Consider the following 15,414-nt stretch of genomic DNA (forward strand, 5'->3'; position numbering starts at 1 on the left):
TCCACTAGATAAATTTCATCCTAAATTTCTTTTGCGGTCATAGGATTGTAGTCAGTAGCATTTGGGAATACAGGCTTCCATTTTCAAGTCTAAGAAGAAAGAACTTGACTTTTTGTAACTTACTCTTAAGAGTTAAGATATTTCTTTCCCAGGTGACCACAGCAAAACTCTCCTCATCTCTCATTGGTTTAAATGAGCTTAGGCCTTTCCACTGACAACTTCCAGCAAGAGGAATGGGATTATCATAATTGGCCCATATTAATCAGTGATCCTTGTTCCCACTCTCCCAGACCCAGGTGGGGTAGAAAATGGATATTGTGTAGTCAGTCATTCCATATCATGCTGCTATGGACTGATGTTCTGGGCATTTCTATTTGTTGCCCCTTACTGCATTATACCTGCTTTCTAGGCTGCTGCCACTTCCCTGCCCTTCTTGACCCTAGGCATAGACATAATAGCAAAAATGGCAAGTTTAGTTTTCCCAAACATAGACACATCAGTAAAGACACTTGGAGACTGCAATATGGGAAACAAAAACATAATACTGAGTACTGAGGTCTTCCCTTGTCTCTTTCTCCTGCCTTGCTTTCTCCTGCTTCCTGTCACCCTCTTCTTCCCTTCCTCTTCATTTCCTGAGGCCTCCTCAATTCTTGATGCAAATCAGTATCCAGGTGGCCTACGGGGTCCCATGGGGGACCATGTTGGTGGATGAAAAGAGAATGCCAAGAAGGTAAATGGGAGAATCTGGTGATAAGAGCAGATGGCTGACTAGAGACATTGGATGTCAGTTCTCCTCAGAAAGATTAAAGTTACTGGTGAATGGACAAGTTCTGAATGGAAAGCTGAGAGAAGACAACCAGGATCTGTTGGAGTGCCTATGGGAAGGAGCTGGGGTACGAAAAAGGAAAGCAGCAAGAGTTTGGTAAAGATCAACCCAGGAAACTCAGAGTCCATGGAAAGGGTAGGTGGGAGTGCCCTTGGTGGGAGGAGCCCTACAAAAGCCCCCTCAGGACAAAGGAAATAAGGGCACAGTACCAGTCACTGAAGGGGGCGGCACTGGCTCCCAGGAACAGATATGGAGGAGTATCATCTCCTGCCTTCCCTGATAACTTGTTGGGGATGCAACTTCCCACCAGCAGCCAGAGCACATGCACTTGGAGAAAGTGTTTTTCATACTTTTTGTGGTGGCTTCACCCTTGCTGAAAGTCAGTCCATGCTGTTTGAGCTTGTACAAAGCCCAACTACCCGTCCCTCGTGCCTATACAGAGCAGTAGCATCCAGCAATGGAGGAGAGATTGGCCATAGAGTTGCCTGCTCTGGACCAAGGGAAGAGGGTCTGCCCTGAGCCCATATTGGGGTAGCTCTCAGAGGGGTGTATCCAGGGCCTGCAGCCACACTGTGGTGGGGAACCAAAGGTCAAAGTCTTTATGAAATAAGGGTCATGAGCCCTATGACAGGGGTGTGATAGGGAAGTGGATCACATTCCTGCCAACTCAGGATAAGGAGTTGGTACACACCCCAGCCCCTTCCCCTGACACTTCAGTGCACCCCAACACAATCTCTTCCTACCACCCATCCTTCAGGGCAGGTGCTTCCACTCATCATCAGTCCACCTGAGGACAAGCCAGCTTTTACACTTAAGCACCATCTATTGGATTGCAGCCTGAACTGCACCACCAAATAAAAAGCAAGCCTGCTGCCAGACAGGCTAAGTGCTGGTGCATGGGACAAGCTTTCTGAGACATCAGAACTCTCAGTCAGTCCTGCAGGAGATAGTTTGTTGGCTCATACATCCAATGCATCACTACAAAAGCAACATCTAAGAAAGCTACTGCACGGAAGCTATCCACAGCCAATGAACCCATATAGAGTCTTGGCCCACTGAAAACACCCAGGAATGAAGCCAAATGACCATATGCAGTGTACACCTTAGTCAGGCCCTCAAGAGAAAAAAGAATTTAAAAATAAAAATGTCCCATCCAAACAATAGAAAATTCAAAAATAAGAAGCACCAGTTCCCTCAGATGAGAAGGAATCAGCACAAGAACTCTGGAAGTACTAAAAGCCAGAGTCCTTGACACCTCTGAAGGATTGCATTCTCTTTCTAGCAATGGATCCTAATCAAATTGAAAAGTTTGAAACAACAGAAAAAGAATTCAAAATATAAATTGCAAGGAAACTCAATGAGATCCAAGAGAAAGTGGAAATCCAATAAGAAGAAGCCAGAAAAATGATTCAAGATATAAAAGACAAGATAGCTATATTAAGAAAAAACCAAATAGAACTTCTGGAATAGAAACATTCACTAAAGGATTTAAAAATACAACTGGAATCTTTAACAATAGGCTAGGCAAAGCAGAAGAAAGAATTTCAGAGCTTGAACACTGGTCTTTTGAATTCACCCAGTCAGAAAAAAATCAAGAAAAAAGAATTTTAAAAAATGATGAAAGCCTTAGAGAAATATAGGATTATGTAAAGTGACCAAATCTACTACCATTGGCATTCCTGAGAAAAAAGAAAAAGCAAGCAACTTGGAAAACATACTTGAGGAAAAAAATTCAGGAAAATTTCCCTAATCTTGCTAGAGAAGTCAACGTCCAGATACAAGAAATTCAGAGAACACCTGCAAGACACTTCACAATATGACTATTCCTGAGGTACAGTCATCAGACTATCCAAGGTCAATGTGAAGGGGAAAAATCTTAAAGGCAACTAGAGAAAAGGGCCAAAATTACGTATAAAGGAAATCCCATCAGACTAACAGTAGACTTCTCAGCAGAAACATTACAAACCAAAAGAGATTGGGGGCCTAGTTTTAGCCTTCTTAAAGAAAAGAAAATGCCACCAAGAATTTCATATCCTGCCAAACAAGCTTCATGAATGAAGGAGAAGTAAAGTCATTCCCAGAGAAGCAAATGCTACAGGAATTTGTCATTACCAGATCAGTCTTAAGAAAGTACTCAGAAGAGATCTGCACATGGAAACAAAAGAATGACGCTTGTTACCATAAAAGCACACATAAGTACACAGATCATATAAGGCAATTATATAATTGAGACTACACTATTTATCACTTAGCAACAGTACGACAGGAACAAACCTCACATATCGATATTAACCTCTGGGACATAGCGAAAGCAGTATTAAGAGAAAAGTTTTTAGCACTAATTGCCGACATCACAAAGAGAGATCTCAAATTAACAACCTAACATTGCACCTAAAGGAACTAGATAAACAAAGAGCTTAAATGCTTCACTTAAAAGACATAGAGTGGCACATTGGGCAAAAACAAGACCCAAGCTTCCACTGCCTTCAAGAGACCTATGTTATGTGTAAAAACATTGATAGGCTCAAAATAAAGGGATGGAGAAAGATCAATCACACAAATGGAAAACAAAAAACAGCAGAGGTTACTATTTTTATATCAGATAAAACAGACTTTAAAGCAACAACAGTAAGAAAAGAGACAGAAGAGCATTATTTAATGATAAAGGGTTCAATTCAACACTATGTATGCACTGAACATCAGAGTACCTACATTTATAAAACAAATTCTACTAGACCTAAAGAGAAAGATAGACAGCGATCCAATAACAATGGGTGACTTTAACGCTCCACTGACAGCACTAGACAGATCACTGAGGCAGAAAACTAACAAAGAAACTCTGGATTTAAATTGGACTCTTCACCAAATGGACCTAATAGACATCTACAGAATATTCCACCCCACAATCACATAATATAATTTTTTAATCTGTGCTATGAAAAATTCTCTAAAATTGACCATACACTTGGTATTACAGAGAATCTCAGTACATTTTTAAAAACTGAAATCATATCATATCAAGCATCTTCTCAGACCATAGTGAAGTAAAATTAGAAATCAATACCAAGAGGAACACTCAAAACAATAGATGTACGTGGAAACTAAACAGTTTGCTTCTGAATGACTTTTGGGTAAAGAACAAAATTAAGGCAGAAATATAAAAAAAAAATTTTGAAACAAATGAAAATGGAGACACAACACACCAAAATCTCTGGGACATAACGAAAGCAGTATTACGAGAAAAGTTTATAGCACTAAATGCCGACATCACAAAGAGAGATCTCAAATTAACAACCTAACATTGCACCTAAAGGAACTAGATAAACAAAAACAAAGCAAACACAAAGCTAACAGAAGAAAAGCAATAACAAAGATTATAGCAAAACTAGATGAAATCGAGGCCAAAAAACCAGAAAAAGGATCAACAAAACAAGAAGTTGGTTTTTTGAAAGGATAAACAAAATTGATAGATTGTCCTAGATTAACCAAGAAAACAAGATTGTGCAAATAACCACATTCAGAAGTGACAGAGGTAGCATTAGCATTACAACTGATACCACAAAAATACAAAAGATCCTCAGAGACTACTAGGAACATCTCTGTGCACACCCTAGAATATCTATAGAAAAAGGATAATTTTCTGGAAACACGAAACCTCCCAAGATTGAAGCAGGAAGAAATTGAAATGCTGAACAGACCAATAATTAATTGTGAAATTGAATCAGTAATAAAAAATCTACCAAACAAAAAAAGCCCTGGACCAGATGCATTCAGAGCCAAATTCTACCAGATGTTCAAAGAAGAACTGGTACTAATCTTACTGAAAGTATTGCAAAAAATCAAGTCAGACGGATTCTTCTCTAACTCATTCTGTAAAGCCAGTATCATCCTGATACCAAAATCTGGCAAGGACAAAACAAAAAGGAAACTACAAGCCAATATCCCTGATAAACACAGACACAAAAATCCTCAGCAAACTACTAGCAAACCAAATCCAGCAGCACATCAAAAAGATAATTTATCACAATCAAGAGGGTTTTATTCCCGGGATGCAAGGATGTTTCAACATATGCAAATCAATAAATGTGATTCATCACATAAACAAAATTAAAAACCAAAATTATATGATCATCTCAATAGACAGAAAAAGCATTCAATAAAAAAATCCAATGTCTCTTCATGATAAAAACCCTCAACAAACTAGGCATTAACAAACTAGGCACTGAAGGAACATATCTCAAAATAATAAGAGCCATTTATTGCAAACCCACAGCTGACATGATATTCAATAGGCAAAAGCTTGAAGCATTCCCCCTAAGAACTGGCACAAAACACGGCTGCTCACTCGTACCACTCCTATTCAACATAGTACTGAAAGTTCTAGCTACAGAATTCAGAAAAAAGAAAGAAAGAAAAGGCATCCACATAGGAAAAGAGAAAGTCAAATTATCTCTGTTCTCTGATGACATGATTCTATACCTAGAAAATCCTAAGGATTTCTCTGAAAGACTCCTAGACCTGACAAATGAATTCAGTAAAACTTCAGGATACAAAATCAACATACAAATATCAGTAGCATTTCTTTATTATTATTATTATACTTTAAGTTCTAGGGTACCTGTGCACAACATGCAGGTTTGTTACATAGGTATACATGTCCCATGTTGGTTTGCTGTACCCATCAACTCATCATTTACATTAGGTATTTCTCCTAATGCTATCCCTCCCTCAGCCCCCACCTCCGACCGGCCCTGGTGTGTGATGTTCCCCGCCCTGTGTCCATATGTTCTCATTGTTCAACTCCCACCTATGAGTGAGAACATGTGGTGTTTGGTTTTCTGTCCTTGTGATAGTTTGCTGAGAATGATGGTTTCCAGCTTCATCCATGTCCCTGCAAAGGACATGAACTCATTCTTTTTTATGGCTGCGTAGTATTTCATGGTGTATATGTGCCACATTTTCTTAATCCAGTCTATCATTAATGCATATTTGGGTTGGTTCTAAGTCTTTGCTATTAAATATCAGTAGCATTTCTATACACCCAGGATGTTCAAGCTGAAAACCAAATTGAGAACTCAATCCCATTTACAATAGCCAAACAAAAAATAAAATACTTAGGAATACACTAAATCAAGAAGGTGAAAGATCTTTACAAGGAGAACTGCATAACACTGACGAGTGAAATCACCGATGATGCAAACAAATGGAAAAATATCCCATCCCCATGAACAAGAAGAATCAATATCATTAAAATGACCATACTGCCCAAAGCAATCCATAAATTCAATGCTATTCCTAACAAATTACCAATGCCATTTTTTTTCACAGAATTAGAAAAAGCAATTCTAAAATTCATATGAAACCCCAAAAGAGCCCAAATAGCCAAAGCAATCCTCAGCAAAAAGAACAAATCTGGAGGCATCACATTGCCTGAGTTTAAACTATACCATATGGCTATGGTAACAAAAACAGCATTGTAATAGTAAAAAACAAACAAACAAAAACCAGACACATAGATCAGTGGAACAGAATAGAAAACCCAGAAATAAAGCCACACCTACAACCAACTGGTCTTTGACAAAGTTGACAAAAATAAACAATGGAGAAAGAACATCCTATTCAATAAATGGTCTGAGAAAACTGAGTATCCATATGCAGAAGAATGAAACTGGACCCCCACCTCTCACCATATAAAAAATTAACTCAAAAGGAATTAAATACTTAAATTTATGACCTCAAAATATGAAAATTTAGGAAAAACTCTTGTGGACATTGGCCTAGACAAAGAATTTATGACTAACACCTGAACAGCAAAGGCAACAAAACCAAAAATAGACAAATGAGACGTAATTAAACTAAAGAGCTTCTGCACAGCAAACAATAAACAAACAAACACACAAACCAGAAACAATCAAGAGAATAAATAGACAACCTCCAGAATGAGAAAATATTTGCAAAGTATGCATCCAACAAAGGACTAATATCCAGAATCTATATGGAACTTAAACAAATAGCCCATTAAAAAGTGGGCAAAGGACATGAACAAAGATTTCTGAAAAGAAGATATACAAGAGGCCAACAAACATAGGAAAAAATGCTCATCAACACTAATCATCAGAGAAGTGCACATTAAAACCATAATGAGATGCCATCTCACACCAGTCAAAATAGCTATTATTAAAAAGTCAAAAAATAACAGATATTGGCAAAGATATGAAGAAAAGAGAACACTTATACACTGTTGGTGAGAATGTGAAGTAGTTCAACCCTTATGGAAAACGGTATTGAGATTTCTCAAAGAACTAAAAAGAGAACTACCATTTGACCCAGCAATCGCACTACTGAGTATCTGTCCAAAGGAAAATAAATTGTTGTATCAAAAAGACACCTGCACTTGTATGTTTATCTCAGCAGTATTCACAATTGCAAAGACATGGAATCAACCTAAGTGACCATCAGTGGTGGGTTCGACAAGGAAAATGTGGTACATATGCACCATGGAATACTATGCAGCCATAAAAAAGAATGAAATAATTTTTTTTTGCAGTAACATGGATGCAGCCAGAGGCCTAAGTGAACTAATGCAGAAACAGAAAATCAAGTACCACAAGTCACCACTTATAAGTAAGAGCTAAACAATGGGTACATGTGAACATAAAGATGGAAACAATAGATACTGGAGACTTTAAAATTTGAGGGGGCAAGGTTGAAAAACTACCTGTTGGGTACTATGTTCGCTGTTTGGGTGGCGAGTTAACTACAAGCCCAAACCTCAGCATTGTGCAGTACACCCATGTAACGAACTGTACATGTATCCCCTGAATCTATAATACAATAATACTCAGTACCACGTATTACTGTTCCTAGAGGTGATCGACTGTGTGCCTACCCTGAGGGACCCTACTGAACATTGATCTCTTCAGTACCTTTCCTGCCTCTATTGTTCAGGGGCAGCATGTCTCCTCTAAGTAGGGGTCCTCTTCACTTTGTCTTTCATCTCCAGAATCACAAATCACAATCTTTTCTGTTTCACATCACAGTACAGGAGAAAAAAATAGATACCCTCACACCACATATGGCCAATGACATCCAAATTATTCTTCTACATCTGATCTCTCTGTTGAGGTCTGAACTAAAGCAGCTAGTGTCTATTGTAATGGAGCCAATATCTCCATTTAGGTACCTAATAGGCAACTTAAACTTAATGTGGCCAAAAGGTTAACTCTATATTCTTCCTCAATCTGAACATTTTCCTCTCCCAGGCCTTTCCATGAATAGAAATAAATGTATTTATTTATAGAAACTCATTTACCCAGTTAATCAAGCCAAAAAGTTTGGAGTCAAAATCAAATTTTTTCCTTTTCTTTAAAATCCACATACAATTCATCAGTGAGTTATGTTGGCCACACATGCAAAAACACATCTGGAATCCATCTGCTTCCTTTTTCTCCAATGCTCTACCACCCCAGTCCAAAATTCCATCACCATTCACCTAACTTGCCTCTTAATTCCTGTCCCAGTTTTCACTATTTCACCTATATACACTTTATTGGCCTGGTAATCTTTTAAAACAATATATAAAATCATGTCACCTCCATTCTGAATATATTCTACATTTTAATTCTTTATTTTGTATGTGTGTTGCAAGTCTATCTTCCAGTTTTTTTTGTGTTTTTATTATGTTTTGATTAACATAAGGTTTTAATTTTAAAGTTTTCGAATTTATAAATATTTTCCTTTAAGTTTGTCATTTTTGTTTTTTCTTCAATAAATTCTAACTTGAGTGTATAAACATTTATCTACATTTTCTCCTATATGTTTAAATGTTTTCTCTTTCAAATGTAAGTTTTAAATTTCCTGGGACTGATTTTTATGTATTATATGAGGTACATAACCAGCTTTTTTCTTATACGGTTAAACAATGGTTTTGTCACATTGTTGAACAGTCCTAATTTTCCCATTGATCTGAAGTGCCACCCAGGCTGAAGTGCAGTGATGTGATCTCGGCTTACTGCAACCTCCGCCTCTTGGGTTCAAGTGATTCTCCTGCCTCAGCCTCCTGAGTAGCTGGGACTACAGACACATGCCACCATACCCAGCTAATTTTTGTATTTTTAGTGGAGACAGGGTTTCGCCATGTTGGCCAGGCTGGTCTCGAACTCCTGACATCAGGTGATTCGCCCCCCTTGGCCTCCCAAAGTGCTGGGTGAAGTGACAAATTTGTTCATAAATCAAGTTTCCATAAATGTATAGATTAGTTGTTGGGCTTCTCTCTTTAGTTGCATTGAACACATTCTCTATGTCTATGCTAATATTACACTTTCATCTTAGTTGCTAGAGCTTTATAACTTTTTACTGAAGTGAAAACAAATCTCTCCACTTACTCTTTTGCTTTAGGAGAGTTTTGGCTCTTTTCTGGACTCTAGGAATTCAGTGCATTGAATCACCTTGCTAAGTTCCGTGAAAAAAAATTATGCTGAAATTTTAATTTTATCCAAACTTTAAGTCGAGATTATAATTGATATTTAAAAAACTATATTGAGTCTTTCTAAAAAGATGGTGTATCACTCTACTTATTTAGGTATTTTAAGATATCTTTCAATAAACTTTTGTAATTTTTCTACAAAGTGCTTACATATTTTAATGGTTTTTACTTAGTTGCTACTATAAACACTAAAATTACATTTTCTTCCTTTTTTTTTTTTTGAGACAGAGTCTCACTCTGCTGCCCAGGCTGGAGTGCAGTGGTGCAATCTTGGCTCACTGTAGCCTCTGCCTCCTGCGTTCAAGCGATTCTCATGCCTTAGCCTTTCAAGTAGCTGGGACCACACGTGTGCATCACCACGGCCAGCTAACTTTTTGTATTTTTAGTAGAGATGGGGTTTTACCATGTTGCACAGGCTGGTCTCGAACTCCTGAGCTCAGGCAATCCGCCCACCTCAGCCTCCCGAAGTGTAAAATTACATTTTCTATTTGTTGCTGGTATATAGAAATGAAGTAGATTTATTTACGTTGATTTTATTTCTAGCAACACTGCTAAACTCTTATATATCCTAATATTTTTCTATATATTCTTTGGGTTTTCTGTGTAGACTTTCAACTGTATCATCTAAAGAATTATAGTATTTGTTCTCAATTTTAAATACTTAATTCTTTGACTTATTTTTTCCTTGTCTTACTACCCTGTCTATAATCTCCAGAACAATGTTGAACAGAAATTGTGATAGGAATAATAATTTTTCCTGATTCTAAAGAGAATGTTTATATTATTTTAGAAAAATGATAGCAATAAGGCATTTGTAGATTCCCTTTTTCATGTTATGAACATTCTATTCTACCAGTTAGATAAGAATTTTAGTCATGAATGGATATTAAATTTTGTTAAATATCTTTCCTGAGTCTGTAAAGAAGGTCATACAGTTTTTCTCCTTTCAGATATTATTGGGATGCAATGTGTTGACTGATTTGCTGATATTCAAACAACCTTGAAATCTTTGAATAAATATAACTTGGCAATCTCATCTTTTAAAATAAATTGCTAATGTGCTAATATTGCTAATGCTAACATTTTGTTTAGGACTTGTCCTAGTCTGTTTGGGCTTCTATAACAAAACACCATAAACTGCATAGCTTACAAACAAAATAAATTTATTTCTCCTATTTCTGAATACTTGGAAGTCCAAGATCAAGACGGCAGCAGATTCAGTGTCCAGTGAGAGCCAGCTTTCTGGTTCATAGATGATGCCTTACAATGTGTCCTCACATGGTGGAAGGAAAAGGCAGTTCTCTAGGATCTCTTTTATAAGGACACTAATCCCGCTGATCTAGTTACCTCCCAGAAGCTCCACCGTCCAATACTATCACACTAAGGATTAGGTTTCAACGTATGAATTGGGTAGGGAGGGTACAAACATTCAGACCATAGCAGGACATTTTTACTTAAAAAATATTTACTCTATCAACTATTCTTGGATTATTTAAGCACTAAATCAATCACTGTCTAAACACAAAAATATAGGACCATTTTAGACTTGCAAGAAGGTGAAATTTAAAACAGGAAATTAAATTTATTACAAAGTTATTAGGAGAGTTAGAGGAACAAAAAAGGAAAGATTAATTACCCAATGAAGGTAAATGAGGGTTAGAGAAGCAAAAGAAAAATGATGTTACCTAATGCCTATGTTTGCTATGATTCTGAGGCTGCTGTAGCTGGAAGGAAGTTGACTAAGCAGTTACTTTTCTTCTAAGCACCTACTCTCACAGGTGGCTGCCACCACGACAGCTATATCTACCAAGGCTGGTTGAACCGACAGAAATTAGAAACAAATTGCTTCTATTCCGCTAACTGTCCAGTCTCTTGTCAGTGCCTCACATTGGCAGGAACAAACAGGAAGCCAGATGGCAAGGAGATTATGAAATATAGTTTGCAGACTTCCAGCACCAAAGATAAGTGTATACAGGGCAAGTATGGAGTAGAGATAAAACATTAGACATCACAGTATCAAGATTTATGCTGACCTTATAGAATGAGACAGAGAATGTTCTTTCTTTTTCTATTCTTTGAAAGAGTTCATGAACATGAAACTATTAATTAATATTTGCTAGAACCAATTGATAAACCATCTCGTCCTGGTGTTTTCTTTCTATAATGATATTTTAAGCTACTGATTAAAGTTTTAACTATTAATTCACTACTGAGATTCTATTTCTAAAATGTGACAAAGGATGTGGATGATCTAGCTATTGTTCTGACTTATTCTCTCATTCTCTCTGTTTCCTAGCCTTTTTGAATCATTTTAATACATTTTTCCTGTATTTTTTGTGCTTCTGGACACACTTTCACGTATCTAAAGCCTTCTGTGATATTTGTGAATTCACAAAGATCAAACTTTATACACATATCTAAACTTACACATGGAGTGAAAAAGGAAGCATTCCCTAAATGTGAGAGATTATACGTGGGGTGAATGCAGTTGTGAGCAAGGCTCACAAGGGCATGAGATCTGGGCAGGTCCACAAGGCCGTCCCTTGCACTGTCATGCTCTGCTGTTGCTGTCTTGGAGTTTTTAATTTTTGAACGAGAGGTCCCACATTTTTATTTTGCACAGTTCTCTGAAAATTACATAGCAAATCTTTTTGTGAGTATTGGGAGAGATAGATTTGGAGTTAAGCTTTCTTTTTCTTCTTTTCTTTGTAATTAACTGTGAAAATAAGAGTTCTTCAAAGACCTATTAATGGTATTATTCAAATATTCTTTAAGAGAAGAATTAGAATATTGATTTAAGAAACTTAGGTTTATAATTTTGTAAAGGAAAATTGGGCTTAATATTTAGGTGGACTGTTCCACAAACCATGGGGAAAATAGAGAATTTACTTTTGAAAATCAAATAACTTGATCCTCAGTCCATTTTTATAGAATTTTACTACAGAATTAATTTAGGTCAATTGGTTGCTAATGGTTATGTCCACAAGTTAGAATAAGCTTTTAAAAGCTTTGGTTACAAAATGTAGTAGGCCCACAATTTATTTAAGTTAATCATGATAATCAATGTTTTTGTATAAGTAGATAGACGCTGGTCTGAGAGGGTTTAGCATCTATAGAAGTTGAGACAGTTGTTTTAGAACCAAAGATTGTAAAAAACCAGTTTGTGTATAGCCAGTTAAGACCTGTGCTTTCATAATATCTTTTGGCATAGATGTACGTGGCCAAACATGAGTCAGAAGAGTTTCATCTCACAGGTAGTCTGAGGGCCTCCCATCAAATATTTTAAACTTAAGTTTTTAAAGAACACCCATCATTGGTTAAATGTAGATACCATATAATCCTGGAAGGTTTCTCACACATTCTGATGCACATTTGGCCTCTCTGATCAAACAAGGTTTTGTTTGACCTTTGCTTTATTTGTTTGGGTTTGTTTGGTTTAGCTCTGTTAGTCTTGACTAAATCAGAAACTGGTGTGCATGGCTAAGAAATTCCTGGGGTATGAGGGACAGCTTCTCTCTCCAGGAAGTTATAATAATCTTGGAAGGTTTTTAGATGCCTATAAATTCTGGAGAGAGCTGAGGTCCTCATTGTATTTCAACCTCCTCAATTTGGCAAGTTCATAGAATTCTATTCTATTCTATTCTATTCTATTCTATTCTATTCTATTCTGTTCTACCCTATTCCATTCTATTGTGTGTGTGTGTAGGAAATGTACTTGGGGAGAAAACTCATCTGTAGGCCAACCTAGAAGGTTGGGCCATCCTGGAAATAGCATAATACCCAATTTTGACGGTAACACATTGGACCTTGTAAAAGATGGATGAAATGAATTTCTGGGTTAGTGAGTATTTTCTAGATAACTAGATTAGGACTCTGGAACAAGGGAAGGATAAAGTCTGCCTCAAATCAAGGGGAAAATTTTTTCAGTGAGAAATGAATTGACCCCAATATAGAAGTAAATCAGGATGCTGAAACACTTCTTAGATACTGATTCACAATTGCCATTTTGACCTATCTCCACATAAAAACGGCCCAAGCTACTTGGCAGTGAGAGTTATAAATCTACCTTTCATATGTAAAAACCAAAATTAATATCACAATAGCTGAAATTTATTGAGAATTAATGCATGGTGTTCTTTAATGAAATAATTCATAATTCTCTTTAAGACTCATGAAACAGGTATAATTATTATCCTTATTTTAATGAAAAAGAGTCAGAGAATTTAAATAACTTCACCAAGTTAGTGAATGGCAAAATCAACACTCATATTTGATCTCTGATAATAAGGTTTGGCGACAACTTTCAGCAGTCTTATTACATAATTTTGACCCTAGTGAGAAGAGAGCCTTCTCCAAGTTCATTGGGCTAGAGACAGAGTATTTCAAGCATTGTAGTCATAAATTAAAAGATGCATGTAGAGTACTTGATATCATACCTTGCATAGTATAAACAGTCAGAAAATACTACTACTTACAATGTGGGGAAACTAGAATGTGAGGCATAAGAGCATAAATGTTAGATTCCAAATTCTGTGTTTATAACCCAGCTCTAGCTTGTATGACTTTCAGCAAGTTTTACTTTCCTTATCTGTAAAATGGGTAGAATAATATCCCCCACTTCACAGGGCTTTTGTGGGAAGCAGATCAGATGGTATTATATTTAATATCGTGGCACACAAAAAATGCTCAATAAATTGTAGCTACTGTTCTTGAATCCATTATTATTGTTGCTGTTTTTAAGTCCACAAAGTCAATGCTAGTGCTTTTAAAATCATTGATATCAGCAACTACAGAGTAAAAAAATCAGAACAAGTAGCACAGGTGTGGTCCTCTTGAAGTGCTTAAGTCATAGCGCATCTAGCCACCAAGCAGTGGAATTGAAAACAGCAAAAAGCCTAACAGTAACCAAGAAGGATGAATTTCTTGGCACCTTGCCAGAGGAAAGAAGTAAACTTGAAGGACTTGGGACACCAATTATTTTGCTGAGTGGAGAGTCAGAATCCATTTTCACTGCCATTGCATTTGTTAACTGATGTCCTTGACTGTCCTCTGCTAGTATCCTGTGCCATTGGGAGGTAAAAGCTCTCTATCTAACGCCTTTTTAATTGTGTATTTCAGCCTTCCCAGTTTTCTCCTTCCAGCTCAGAAAGCAATCACTTACTAATATCATATGAAGAGGGAGAGAGGGAGAGAGAGAGAAAAACCTTTCTGCAATTTATAAAATTGCAGGTAATTCTGTTATTCAATTAAGATAATACCTGTTTCTGTCAGAGCATAACATTGCATTCCAAATCCAAACCCCAAATGGGCTGCAGATGCATAGAAAAATAAAAGAAGAATCATGTACACTTATGGTTTCTCTATTCTTACCTTAGAGAATAATATTCTCCCAGAATTTTCTGGCATGCCTATCCATTTGAAACAGAATCCATTTCAATTGTTTCAAAGAATGCAAAATATCATCACCGTAATTGCTTCCACATCTTTATGAATATTGTAATATCTGTATTGCAAATGTAATCTTAGTAATTCTATACTGCATTGCCTTTTGAGAAGATTTCATTTCATATATGGTGAGTTTTAGAACCCTCATAAGGAGAATTTTTATTGATAGAAATGCTTTCTATATTTTATTTTATAATTAACCAAAGGAATAATTAGCTTTCCAAGGTTAATTATCTCTGTCTTCTAAGAATACTTTTTGGTTAATGAAAATATTTAAATTTTTTTTGTTTAAAGAAAGCAAGGCACAACATACCACATTATAACAAAATTCAACACATTATACATAGATATAGTTTTGGTTCTGAGCTGGGGAACACAATTTCATTGAATGTTATAGTTTTTATATTCTATTTTAGTGCTATAATTTTTCCAAGCAATAAATAATGTACTTCTATTGAATTCAAAATTACAATAAATGTGCTCTCTGCAGATAATTTAACACCTGTGTATTTCTATGTCCTACAACTGTAGACTGCGTATCTCAGAGGCTTAAGGATCTGAATTATATTGCAAAAATAATGAGCCGAAGACTGATTGTAAATGTATATTTATTAACATGGCCACTAATTTTTTATACTGCAGAGAATAAATGGATCCT

General features: G+C 36.4%; 1 protein-coding gene across 6 annotated transcripts in view; it reads right to left on the reverse strand.

Annotated features, from left to right (window-relative positions):
• SAMD3 (sterile alpha motif domain containing 3) overlaps window positions 1-15,414 on the reverse strand; it is a 218,340-nt gene that overhangs the window by 152,614 nt on the left and 50,312 nt on the right. The window lies entirely within an intron of this gene.

The sequence above is a fragment of the Pongo abelii genome, chromosome 5 (assembly GCF_028885655.2).
Source record: "Pongo abelii isolate AG06213 chromosome 5, NHGRI_mPonAbe1-v2.0_pri, whole genome shotgun sequence".
Classification (NCBI taxonomy): Eukaryota; Metazoa; Chordata; class Mammalia; order Primates; family Hominidae; genus Pongo; species Pongo abelii.